Genomic DNA, 11,330 nt, shown 5'->3' with positions numbered 1-11,330 from the left:
TGAAGACCAGTTTATTTATTTTAAAATACTTTCTTTTCAAAATATGCACACAGGAAAGGAAATGTTCAGACAGTGTTAGAATCTTTAGCATTTCTCATAATTCATTTTGTTTTTTCTTCCAACTTTTAACATCTCCTGACACTTACAGGTATCCTAAACATTGTGGATTTGATAGACTGCTGTTTATTTAATTCTAAAGTGCAGTTTGGGTGTTGCAGTAATATGCCAGTGAAACTCTATTGTTATTCAAATGGATTGTGAAAGACATTTCGATCCCATGTACTTAATCGATAAAAAAAACCTAATATGAAAAAGGGAAAGACAGACAAACCCATGCTGGACATGAAAAATAAACTTGAGTTCTAAAAGGGGAAAGAAAACTAAGTTAATTACTATTTGTTTTTGCTGTGGGAAAGAAGGGCATGAGCACCACAGTGACCTGCATTTATAAGCTCTCATTCATATAAACTTTTAAGTGGATAACACCCAGAACATCAATATTTTGGCCTAACAGTAATAACATTCTTAGGATAAAAGACTCTTAACTCTGAACAGAGTCTTATTTTGTTGAATGCACTGGTCAGAAAATTGTAAGTCTGAGATTAGCTCAATCTGTTCTCAAAGAACAACAGAGAGCAGAGTTTGTCTAGAAAGACAGGTGAAAATATCAGGTTACAGAGAAAAGAAGCATGTGAAAATTTCAGAGCGTGTCGATCTTTGAAATTCAAAGGCTTTTTTTTTTTTTTTTTTTTTTTTTTTTTTTTGGATGCAAGGTGGAGGTGAGGTGAAGGACTGCTGGTTTATTTTTATATTGCCTCCTTGACTACCTTTCCATGGTCAGGAACAAGCTGGCTTCTGTGTGTTAGGTATGGGTAGAAGTGTTTTAGATGCACAGAGGGCTTGAAAATCTTGCAAGAGCATATCTGCTTCAAAGCAGTTTGCCATTTCTTCTTCTTGTAGCCAGGGAAGAATCATCATTCTATTAAAAACATTTAAAACCCTGGTTTGTATTCAGCCTGCAAAAAGAAGGGGAGGAGATCAATGAAGAGGAAGCACAGGGCTGCAAATATAATGTTTTATTTTCTTTGTGAAGGTCTGCCTCAGACTTCTCATGACTTATTTGAAGCTGCTTGTGCTTACCTCAGATATAAATTTGGCTTGTTGACTCTCCAGTCACTAAAAATTGTTTCAATCCATTGATGAAATGATGATGAGTTCCAGATAAAGTTAAGCTGAAGAATGTTCTTCGTCATGACCATTTAAAATCTGAATGGGATATTACGAAATCAAATGGGCAGAAGGTTTTTTAAGAGGGGGAATTTCAAGTAGAGGATGTGACTTTCCAAGACATTTTTTCTCAGCAGCTGTGAAAGCTCAGAAGAACTTCCTAGACAGGAACATATGAGGACACAGTCTTTTGTGAGCCAGTCAGTGGAGACATTTGTGGGAAAATGGTGGATGCAGTTTGAGTTGCAGAATATAAAAGGAAAAAGAAGTCCCTGTTAGAAGAGTCTGCCTATTACTAAGTTGCAGAAATTATATGTTTATTCATCTGTTATTTTGTAGTAGGACCTACAATTAAATGATGTCAGCCACAGTTTAAGAAAAATGGCTATTATAACTGATGATTCATTTGAAATACCTTCTTACCATCTAATGCCAGCAGGATAGCAGGCTGCAGTTGTACTAATGCTGAAAGCTGAAAAAAGAACATGGTCCCCCTTTGGTTAACAGCATGTGAGCAAAGGCTTCAGCCATAGGAGAGGAGATGGCAAAATAGGAACAAGGCTGCCCAGCAAGTGGTAGGGAAAGAGTGAGCCAACATCTGTCAGTGGCATGGGTGTACAGATCTTGGGAAGGTGCAGGCAGGTGCCTTGGCTGAGCCCATCTATCAGGTGATGTTCTACCTCACAGTTTCCTGCCCTCAGCTTCGTACTGTGTGGTCCTGACCCTTCCCTTGCTGTGGATCTGGCACTGTTATAATGCAACATCAGCCAGTCCTTCTTGCCAATCCAGCAGAAGTAGAGTGAGTTCCTCTTTCTGTCAGTCATTCAGTAGACATCTGTTGTCTGACAATAGAGAAAAGCTCTTTAGAATGAGAGTGGTCAAACACTGCAACAGGTGCCTAGAGAGGCTTTCCCCTCCTTGGAGATAGTGCTGGAACCGACAGGGTCCTGAGCCACCTGATCTAACTTTGGAGCTGGACTGAAAGTTAGGTTGGCTCTGCTGGGAGCAGGGAGTTAGACCAGCTGGACTCCAGAGGTCCCTTCCAACCTGATTTGTTATAGGGGGCAGTCATGGTTCCTGTATCTTTTATTATTCTACATTGAGAAATCTCAGCGCATCAGTGTCCCTGGCTGAAGCTTTATCTGTCAAACACCAGGATAGTCCCATCACTATTATGAAATCTCAGTGTATGAATTTCTATGTTTAAACTCTTATGAGCAAAGGGATTTCAAGAGGAACACAGTTCTTTTCAAATATATATACTGTAAGCTTAATCCTCTTATTGCTAAACCAAATATTCCAAATTCAGGTTATTGAAGATGAATTTATACTGTAAAAATTACTAAAGTAACATGTACACAATTAAAGTTTACAAGCAAGCTTAACTTTATGTTTAAGAGACTGCAATAATCATACAATAATACACAATGTATTTTAACTGATTCATCTCAGTGGGTGTTAAAAACATACTCACATTCTGTCTCTGCTTTGCCTCTCTGGGGCATGCCTGTGATGCAGTAAGGCTTGTGGATTTCATAGGGACAGATAAAAGTTGTTGTTTTGCTTAGCAATTGGATATTTTCGTGGTAGAAAATCACATTTACATCCTAAGGGAGGCCTTTTTACATTGGTAAAGGTGTAAAAAAAGGCCCAGGACTAAAATGAGTCAAGGCCATATATTTGTAATTTAAGGAATGAAGGAATAAAATCCTTCAACAACAACAACAACAACAACAACACTACCAAAATCCCTAGTAACAAATGGAAAAGCAAATATATCTTCAAGAAATCCCAGAGACTTATTCTGAATTACATATCTCACTCTCCATAGCTGTTCATAAGTTGACAGTGTGGCTGCACAGGGTATATTTACTTCTAGTTAAATGTTTCTCTACATTTCTAGAGTGGTGCAAAAGGGCTGTATTTTATTAGTTTCTTCTCAGTTGTGCAGCCAGATTGTGTAATGTATAAGCCAAAACATACAAAGACTAAGAAACAAAGCCATCTGGATTGTTTATGAATGATTTGTTATGCCAAGGAGCTTTATATTTTTTTAATAATTCCTAACTTTAATGTTTTTTTCATTTATTTATACAGACTGCCAGCACTACAGATTCAGGGACATCTGTCTTTTCTGCAATGCATAAGGCACCTGTTTTTTCTCAGTAGTTTATACAGGTATGATTAAGTAGTTTGAGACTCCTGTCTTTCAATGAGACTTTTCAGTAGGCATGTGCTTCCTAATGGCACTTCAATGTATTTTGATGGGAACATAGCTATAGGATCCACATTGTGTTCAGAGAGGAGGGGAAACCATCCTGTAAATTGTCGGGCACCAGGGATTTGGACCTGAGAGGTGCTGGACAGATCATGTACATATTACCCCACAGTGCCCACCAAACACAGGTGGTGCAGATAAATTTGCCTCAGGGTACTTGCCTGATTGTGTCTGCCTGGTGAGAATCTGTACCACGCTGGTAGTGAGTGCAACCTGTCTGGCACTACATGTTCTTTGCTGAAAGTTTTTTTCTATGTTCACAGTGAGTTGTTCCAGGAATGTACCCAGCAGCACTTTTCTGGGGTTCCCTGTGAGTTCCTGTCTCACAGGATGCCCTGTGACACATCCATTAAAAGTAGAAGTCTGCTGCCAAAACTGATGAAAGATCATCAGGAACTGAGGCAGATGGGACCTCCAGTGTAACTCACAAATTCCAGTTTAATTATTTGAATTGATGTGTAGGACATCAGTCACCAACCTAAGTTGTGAATCAACCATTCTTTCTTGAAACTAGGAATTAAAAAATTGTTTTGTTTGGACTTCATTTTGAAAATCCCAGTTGTCTCTAAAACATGCTGGGTCTAATCACTGGTTTAGAGCAACTTAAGATCTCACTTTTCAGGTGTGGATCTCTGCTGCCTCATAGCTTCTATACTCAGTTAAAAATTATGTCTAAGTGGGTGTCAAATGCTGGGACCAGAAGACAGGCAATTGCATCTTGGTGGTATTCTACATTTGTGAGTCCCTCTTTTGCCTGGCCAGAGCATGTGTGGAAGAAGTGATTCTGCCCATAAAGCTTCTCATGGAACAGAGCAAATAAGAATCAAGCTTGCTCTTTCAGTATACAATATAGTACAAAGAAACATAATAATCCAGTTTATTTTGGATGATTGATTAATGGGGACATTGCTCATATACGCAGTGTATGACATTTCCTATTACTTGTTCATATCATTTGAGAGTTAAAGGATATAAATACTTAGGAATTTCCCAGCAGTTGGGTTGCCACCTGTCTGCTGAACACATTAAAGGGGGAAAAGGGCGAGTTGTATTCCATTTATGAATGCTGTAATCTCAGCAACTCTGAATAACATTTCTGACACTGTCAAGGGAAAAATTTCCACAGCAGTCTCAATACAGATTCAGCAATAGGGTCTTCTCTCCCTGACACAGCTAGACATTTAAAGGATGTTAAGAAAGGCAGAGGTAGTGGAAGGGAGTGATGGCACTGAAGGAAGTTTACAGTGTTCTCAAGCTGATGCTTCTTTCCATAAGACAAGTCACAAGAGAGCTAAGGCCTCTATATATGCAATCAAAGTGAACATTTAGCAAACAGCTGTCAATCTCTGTATAAATTCATCACTTCCTTGGTTAATGTTTATACCTGGCATTGTAACAGTTAGTTAATAAATAGCTCATTTGTGTGAAGAACTGGAGATGGTAAAAACCAATAAATATCTGTAACAAACACCCATGCAAATCCCCCACCTGCATTTCTTTTTGTGAAACACCTGTCAAACTGATTGCAAAGCTATTCTGTGGCATTACATCATTCAGTTCTATGAAATGACTACCAGTGGGTCTGCTCACAGCATCTATAATTAGCTCCTTACCTCTAAGTTTCAGTGATTTGAGCAACACACTGATGTAAACGTTTTAAATCAGCTCCTGGAAATGCCTTTGAAACCAAGCAGCACCTAACATGGGCATCAGCAGTACATATGTATGTCAGGCTTTCTCCTGCAGCTTGACCTGGGCCTTACAATTGTGGAAAATACTTGGAGAAAACTCCTGAATGTTCCATCTGTAAACACATAGCTGTGGATCTCAAGGGATCCTGGAGAGGATGAAAGCTCTGCTTGTTCTGGGTTTACTGCTCCTGAATTACCTCAAAACATCAATTAGCACTTTTGTAGAGATATGCCCCAGTAGATAAAAGCCAGGAATGGTCTGTCATGGGGAGGGGGAGCCATTCAGGAATTGGTAAAGCTTTAAAGTCCACTACTCCTGGGTCTGACAGCAGAACTGCTGGAAACAGTGCAGGAAAGGGGCACAGACAGAACCACCCTGACCAGGAGTGGTTTGTAACACCAGACCATACATCATACATAATATTTTGTATAGTTTCTAAAACTCTAGTCTTAGTTTCCAGTTCTGGAGGAACAATATAGTCCCCAGTCACAAATTCTAACAGGAAATCATGAAGTAGAAGTTCAAAACAGACCACTTGCTTAAAAACCAGATACCTTGATTTCAGTGCTTCTGTTTCACAGAGTCTGTTTCCTTCTTCCCTTGGATCAGTCTTGTCTGACATTTGTTCAGCAGTCTGGTAAAATTCCAAAGAAAGAATAAGAATTCAGTGTGTGGGTTTTTATTATGGTCCTTTTAGGCATAGGGGAAATAAATACACACCCACCTCACCCCTGCCGCAATCTTGTACTGAAATGCTTTTTGCCAACTAGTCAATATTTTCTAATTTTGATTTTATAATTACAGCTAATCCTCCAAATTTTCAAACAGTTGCCACAAATCAATTATGTTTTCAAGTCAGAGATAGTTTGGAGCTTACAATTGTTTTGGGTACAATATGTGCGTGTGAATGAGAAAAGTAGATATTTATGTGCATTTGTAGTCAATCTTCTTGGTTGTTAGATTTTTGATATGATGGTTTGAGAACTATCAGCAGTCTGACTTGCAAATTTAAATGGCATTCCTTCCAGTGATGCCATGATCAAAGTGAGCAGAGCTAGAGGCATATGCCTGACTGAGAAGTTTAACAGAACTTCTAAATCTCTCATTTTCGTTGTTACCTAAATTACTCCAAATACCTGAGAAGCCATTCCAATTTACTTTGAGTTGCCAAGAGAGAAGCACAGGGGTATTTACACTCATTGTTTAGGTGTCAGTAGTGCTTTTCAAGGAATCTGACAAAGCATCAGGTTGTGTAAAACTAGAAAAAAAATTCAAGAGTATCTGCCCTTTTTTAATGGGTTGTACTTGGCCCACCTGATAGGCAAATTTTTGTAAACTCAGTGAAGTAAAACACAAAATTTTATCAGCCTGTTTTTCAAAATACATGCTTAAAAGTAACATTCTCTAAAACCAACCTACCCATGTGAGTCAAACTGTGGTAGCCCCAGTCACATTAAAAAAAGTGTTACCTATTAATTGTTCTTCCCCTTTCATCTACCTGGAGCCTTCTCTTCTCCAGGCTGAACAACCCCAGCTCTCTCCAAAGCAAGGGAAAAGCTGGTGGATTTTTTTTCAGGAGATATTGGTGGAATGGGAACACTGGGACATGTCAGGAACATTTTGGGAGCCATGAAGAAGGGAGCTGACAACAGGTTAAGGAGTAATAGTGCTTTTTTCAGTGTATTTCTGAAACAACCCACTTTCATTTCCCCTGCATGGATATAGATGGGTGAGGCAGGCAGCCTGTCACCTCCCAGGTGCCTGTTATGTATTTTCCCTGTTGCAGTGAAATTCCCTGTGAATTAGTGTGTGTTATCCAGGAGTGTATCCTTCATTTACATTTATTGCAAATTAATGCAAGACTTTTTGTGTGCAAATTTGATCCTGTAACTCCTGTTCACATGAGCAGTCTCATTAAATACAAACCTCATTAAACACAAATAGAAGGCTAATGGGCAGCTACAGCAACACACGAAATCCAATACACTTAAACACAGTTGAAAACCAGAAGTTTCAGTTTTTTCAGGTATGATGCTGACTTAAGATGGAGTGAGCAGTGCAGACCAGGGCAAAGTGCTGTATGTGATGCCCCAGCCTTTCACATAAGGGACAATGGCATTTCTGACAGTGGTCAAGGCCATCACGGAAGTCCTCTGACTCAGTTACAGTGCAGAGATCCAGCCTGCCATACAAGTCCTTCAGTTTTTGCTCAGGCTGTGCAGAAACCTTGTTTATGCCCTTGGACAAGACAACAGTATCAGACTTAGATTAGTAAATGTTTTGAATGTGAGCACAGCCCATGCCACAGAATCTGGGGCTGGACAAAAGTGTTTAAAATGATTTTCTGTGGAAAGCAACCAGAAATGCTCTTACCAGAAAAGCCAGCTACTGGCAGCAGTTTTGACTGGCTCTAGTAGGTATGCATATGCAGACATATTTGCTTGCGTAGGCCAAAGGGGAGTAGCATGTTGCAAAATATTTTAAGAACCAAAAAAAGAGAGATACTGAGCTAAAGTGGATTTTTAAACCTCTTGAGAATGAACAATATGCCTTTTTAGTAAACCAGTTGTGCATAGAGATCAATGTACACAATTAAAAGACTAATCCTGCTGTAAGTTCACCTCAAGTATTTAATGAATTTCACATGATCCACCCACTTTTCTTCTGTACCTCTGCAATTACCATATCAGCAGCAATAATTCTCTGTTGTTCAAGTGCCAGATACAACATGGCTCTCACATTCCTGAACATGGCATATTGTGCTGTTCTGTTTGTTTGTTGTTTCAGAACAAGGTAAAGTTTTACTCATTTGCACACCTCACTGAACTTCAGCCCATTCTTTGTCATCTTCTTAATCAGTGATTTGTTTGTCTTGATCCTTGGCTCTCAGTTTCTCATTTTTAGTTTAAATTTTGTATGAAATCCATGTTAATCAAATGGCTTTTTGAACCATTTCTAGTTTTCCCCTCTGATCATATTTGGAACTACTAATCATATGTGTGAAGCGTAGGATCATCTAACTTTTTTTTCTCCCTTCCACAAGCTAAAAAATATAAAGTAGCTCCTTTCCAACTGCAGCATAAACGTTTTCATGCAATATTTTAATTTACAGATACTCTTCAGCAATATAAAAGCATAATGAGCACTGTCTCAAGATTTTGCTTATGTGGAAAAGTTAGTCTGGCTAGATAAAGCAGTAACTTTTCTGCCTGTGTGTATGCACAGGACAAGAGCTGATTATTCCAAATTATCTTATTTCGAGTCCATTTTACTTGAGAAGTACATTTGCAAGAGCTAAACAGGAAGAACTCCCCTTGGAGATGCGACTTTACGCATTTGCAACTACAGAAGGCGCTCATCTTGCCACAAAGTAGAATTTAGAAAATATGACAGTAACCCTCTTATCAACATTTAATTATACAGTGTTTAGGAAGTAGTTGCAGATCAGGCTTCCAATGTGCTGTGCTTTGTTCAAACACTGATTAGGTTTTAAAAACCATGTTTCAAAGAACATTTGTTTTAAACAGAATTTTCTTTTAATCATACCAATGAGGTGATCAGTCACTGTACTTGTGAGCATGTGCTGTTCATGTCTTTACCAGTTCTTCCAGGTCTTTAGCATATATAGCTAATTTCTCTAATGTAAGAAAAAACCAACAAACCAACAACAAACCGGTATACTTTTATATGAACAACAATAAGATATAGAATATTAGGTACAGAAACTTTTTTTGGGTCACTCCTCGGTGACAAATGCTTTAACTGGTGGGTTTAAGTGACAAGTTAAAGGTGTTCTCTGTCTCAGTGTGAACAGAGTCTACAAACTGAAAGACAGAATTTCTTCTATTTCCAGAAACATTTCTTGGGTATCATATTAAAGGATGCAGAAAAATGCAATTTCTCTATCAGTTCCACAAAAAAACCCCCAAACCCCAAGGCATTGAAAGGCTGTTCTTGAACCGTCTTTGCCCCATGGCAAATGAGTTAGCATCTCTATTAAAGCAATTAACATCTCAGTACATTTGGAAAACAAACAAAAGAATATCTTAGCTTTATCTTTGCCTGCGCATCCATAAATGAACTCATCTCAAAGGCTCTGAATCTCTAAAGACTCCACAAATATACAGTGGAGCAATTTCAGCAAAATGCTTGATACCAAAAGATTGCAAGATTTATTTTTATTTCAGGCAGGATTTCAGAGGAACAGATTTTGAATTGCCTGAATTAACACATTTACAGATCTAGGGAGAATAAACGCCCTGTTGGGATGTGTTGAAATACGAGCACATGCTGCAAAATCACCCTGTGAGTTATATCTCTTTTTTTAGTCACACTGACATAAGCAATGATTTTTAAGCTATTGCCTGATTGCTGAACTCACTTTATTTATCTTCCTCAAAGTCTCTCTGGATCTCAGAAGCACAACCCTTCTTTTAACAAATATTACTAATTTCATCAGAGACCTGTCAATAGTTATTGCAGAAAACAATTTGTGACACTGAATGTAACAAAAGGTAGGATTTCCTTGGTGTACATCACTATGGTTTAAATGCTTAAACAGTTAAAATCAGTTTAAAATGTCTTAATCTTGTCCTCTCTCCGTATGTGCACATATATATATATATATATATATATATATATATATATATAAATAATACCAGTTCCATTCACAATTGTTCTTTCTGACAGACTCCCACTCAACTCACATGTCTGAATTCACCCAGGAGGACAGCAGAGCCAGAGTGGAAAGCACACTGCAGTGCATAGTTTGAGTTGTTCCCTGCTAACATACAGAAGCTCTTAAGTGCTGAGACAGGGAACTTGTGCTTTATCCCTGTCAGAAGCCGGGAGCTCTTCTTCTTATGTGATATAAAGCAGGATGGGTAATGTGGAGCAATCGAGTGGGAAGAAAAGATGCAGCTATAACTTTAATTTGCTGGTTAAAAGGATTCTGGCCTTTCTGAATCAGCACCAGGGCTCTGTCTAATCTCCTTCCTCCACTCATGTTGCAACAGAGAGTTGCCTAAGTGAGCTATGTTGGCTCTTTGCCACTCAATATTTCCCTTCACCGGGGAAACCCCCAGCTGGATTTTAAAGCCAGTTTTATGGCCCGAGGATAGTGCCAAAGGCAGTAGGAGGCGCCTCACCACCTTCTGGAAGAATTTGAAGGTAATGATGGGGGTGGGATCACAGGAGACAAACTCATAGCAAGCTATTCCTTCCACTTCATTAGTGATGCCTCTTGTTTGATGCATTGATCATCCCTGCTTTTTTACTGCTATTATTTCAAGGGAGAGTTGACAGAACTGTTTCACTGGTTTTTGGACAAGCAAATAGGAAGTAGTGTGCAAACTGCCTTGTCTTTGACAACTGAGAAGCATATAACCTTATAGAGGAAAAAAAAAAAAAAAAAAGCTTCAGAAAGTGCTTTGTCTCTGCCATCTAGCAGGCATATTCCTCCAAGAGGAAGGTCTGTGATTCAGGGGGAAAATCCCATGACAAAGCCTTCAGCCCTAACAATTGCATGTAAAAGAGATTAAGTCATGGGAAACTCCTGCGAGTAGGGCTGCATGAATAAAAAGAAACATGCAGCAACATGAAACACGCCAAGCTTCAGGTTTCACCACCAGCTTGAAACGTGGGCCACGCGAGAATTGTGTACCGGGGTACCTGTGAGTTTCCAGCAAGCACAGGCCTCATTTGGAGGCACAGACACGGGACGAAGGCCTGGCTTTACCTCAGGCATTCCACATGAGACCTGTGCCATGTGTCCACAGGGAAACTGGGTATTCTCCAAGGGACTGCTTCTCCAGGCTTGGGGGAGCTCAGTGGTGTCCAGGTGGCCTGGAAAAGAAAACTTAATTTTGTTGGTTTATTGGTTTGGTTTTTTTTTTCTTTTTTTTTTTTTTTTTTTCCATCTAGCTCGAGACAGCCCGTGCCAGGGTCGGAGGCGGCAGCCCTGGCCCCACCAGCCCCGGTCATCTTTCCAGAGCCATTTCGGTTGCAGCAGAGCAGCCGTGGAATGGTGCGAGCGTTAGAGAAAACACAAATAAATAAACAAACAAACGCAAAAAACACCAACAAAACAACAAATTCACTATTTGCGGGGAGGCGGGGAGCGCCCGGATCCTCT

At 39.4% G+C, this 11,330-nt stretch overlaps 1 long non-coding RNA gene across 2 annotated transcripts; it reads right to left on the bottom strand.

The window, feature by feature from the left end:
• Positions 1-741: 741 nt before the first annotated feature.
• Positions 742-11,319, bottom strand: LOC121363530. 2 transcript variants are annotated; one of them, XR_005956717.1, is made up of 4 exons: positions 10,935-11,319; positions 5,752-5,831; positions 1,141-1,414; positions 742-1,016 (listed from the first exon to the last, which is right to left on the bottom strand). It is a non-coding gene; the product is annotated as an uncharacterized LOC121363530 (long non-coding RNA). The 2 variants fall into 2 exon arrangements; XR_005956718.1 differs by having other exon boundaries at positions 1,141-1,266.
• Positions 11,320-11,330: the final 11 nt, after the last annotated feature.

The sequence above is a fragment of the Pyrgilauda ruficollis genome, unplaced genomic scaffold, assembly GCF_017590135.1.
Source record: "Pyrgilauda ruficollis isolate IOZ18807 unplaced genomic scaffold, ASM1759013v1 scaffold73, whole genome shotgun sequence".
NCBI classification, from domain to species: Eukaryota; Metazoa; Chordata; class Aves; order Passeriformes; family Passeridae; genus Pyrgilauda; species Pyrgilauda ruficollis.
Note: the sequence above shows the minus strand (reverse complement) of the source record. Positions and strands in the feature narration are given on the sequence as shown.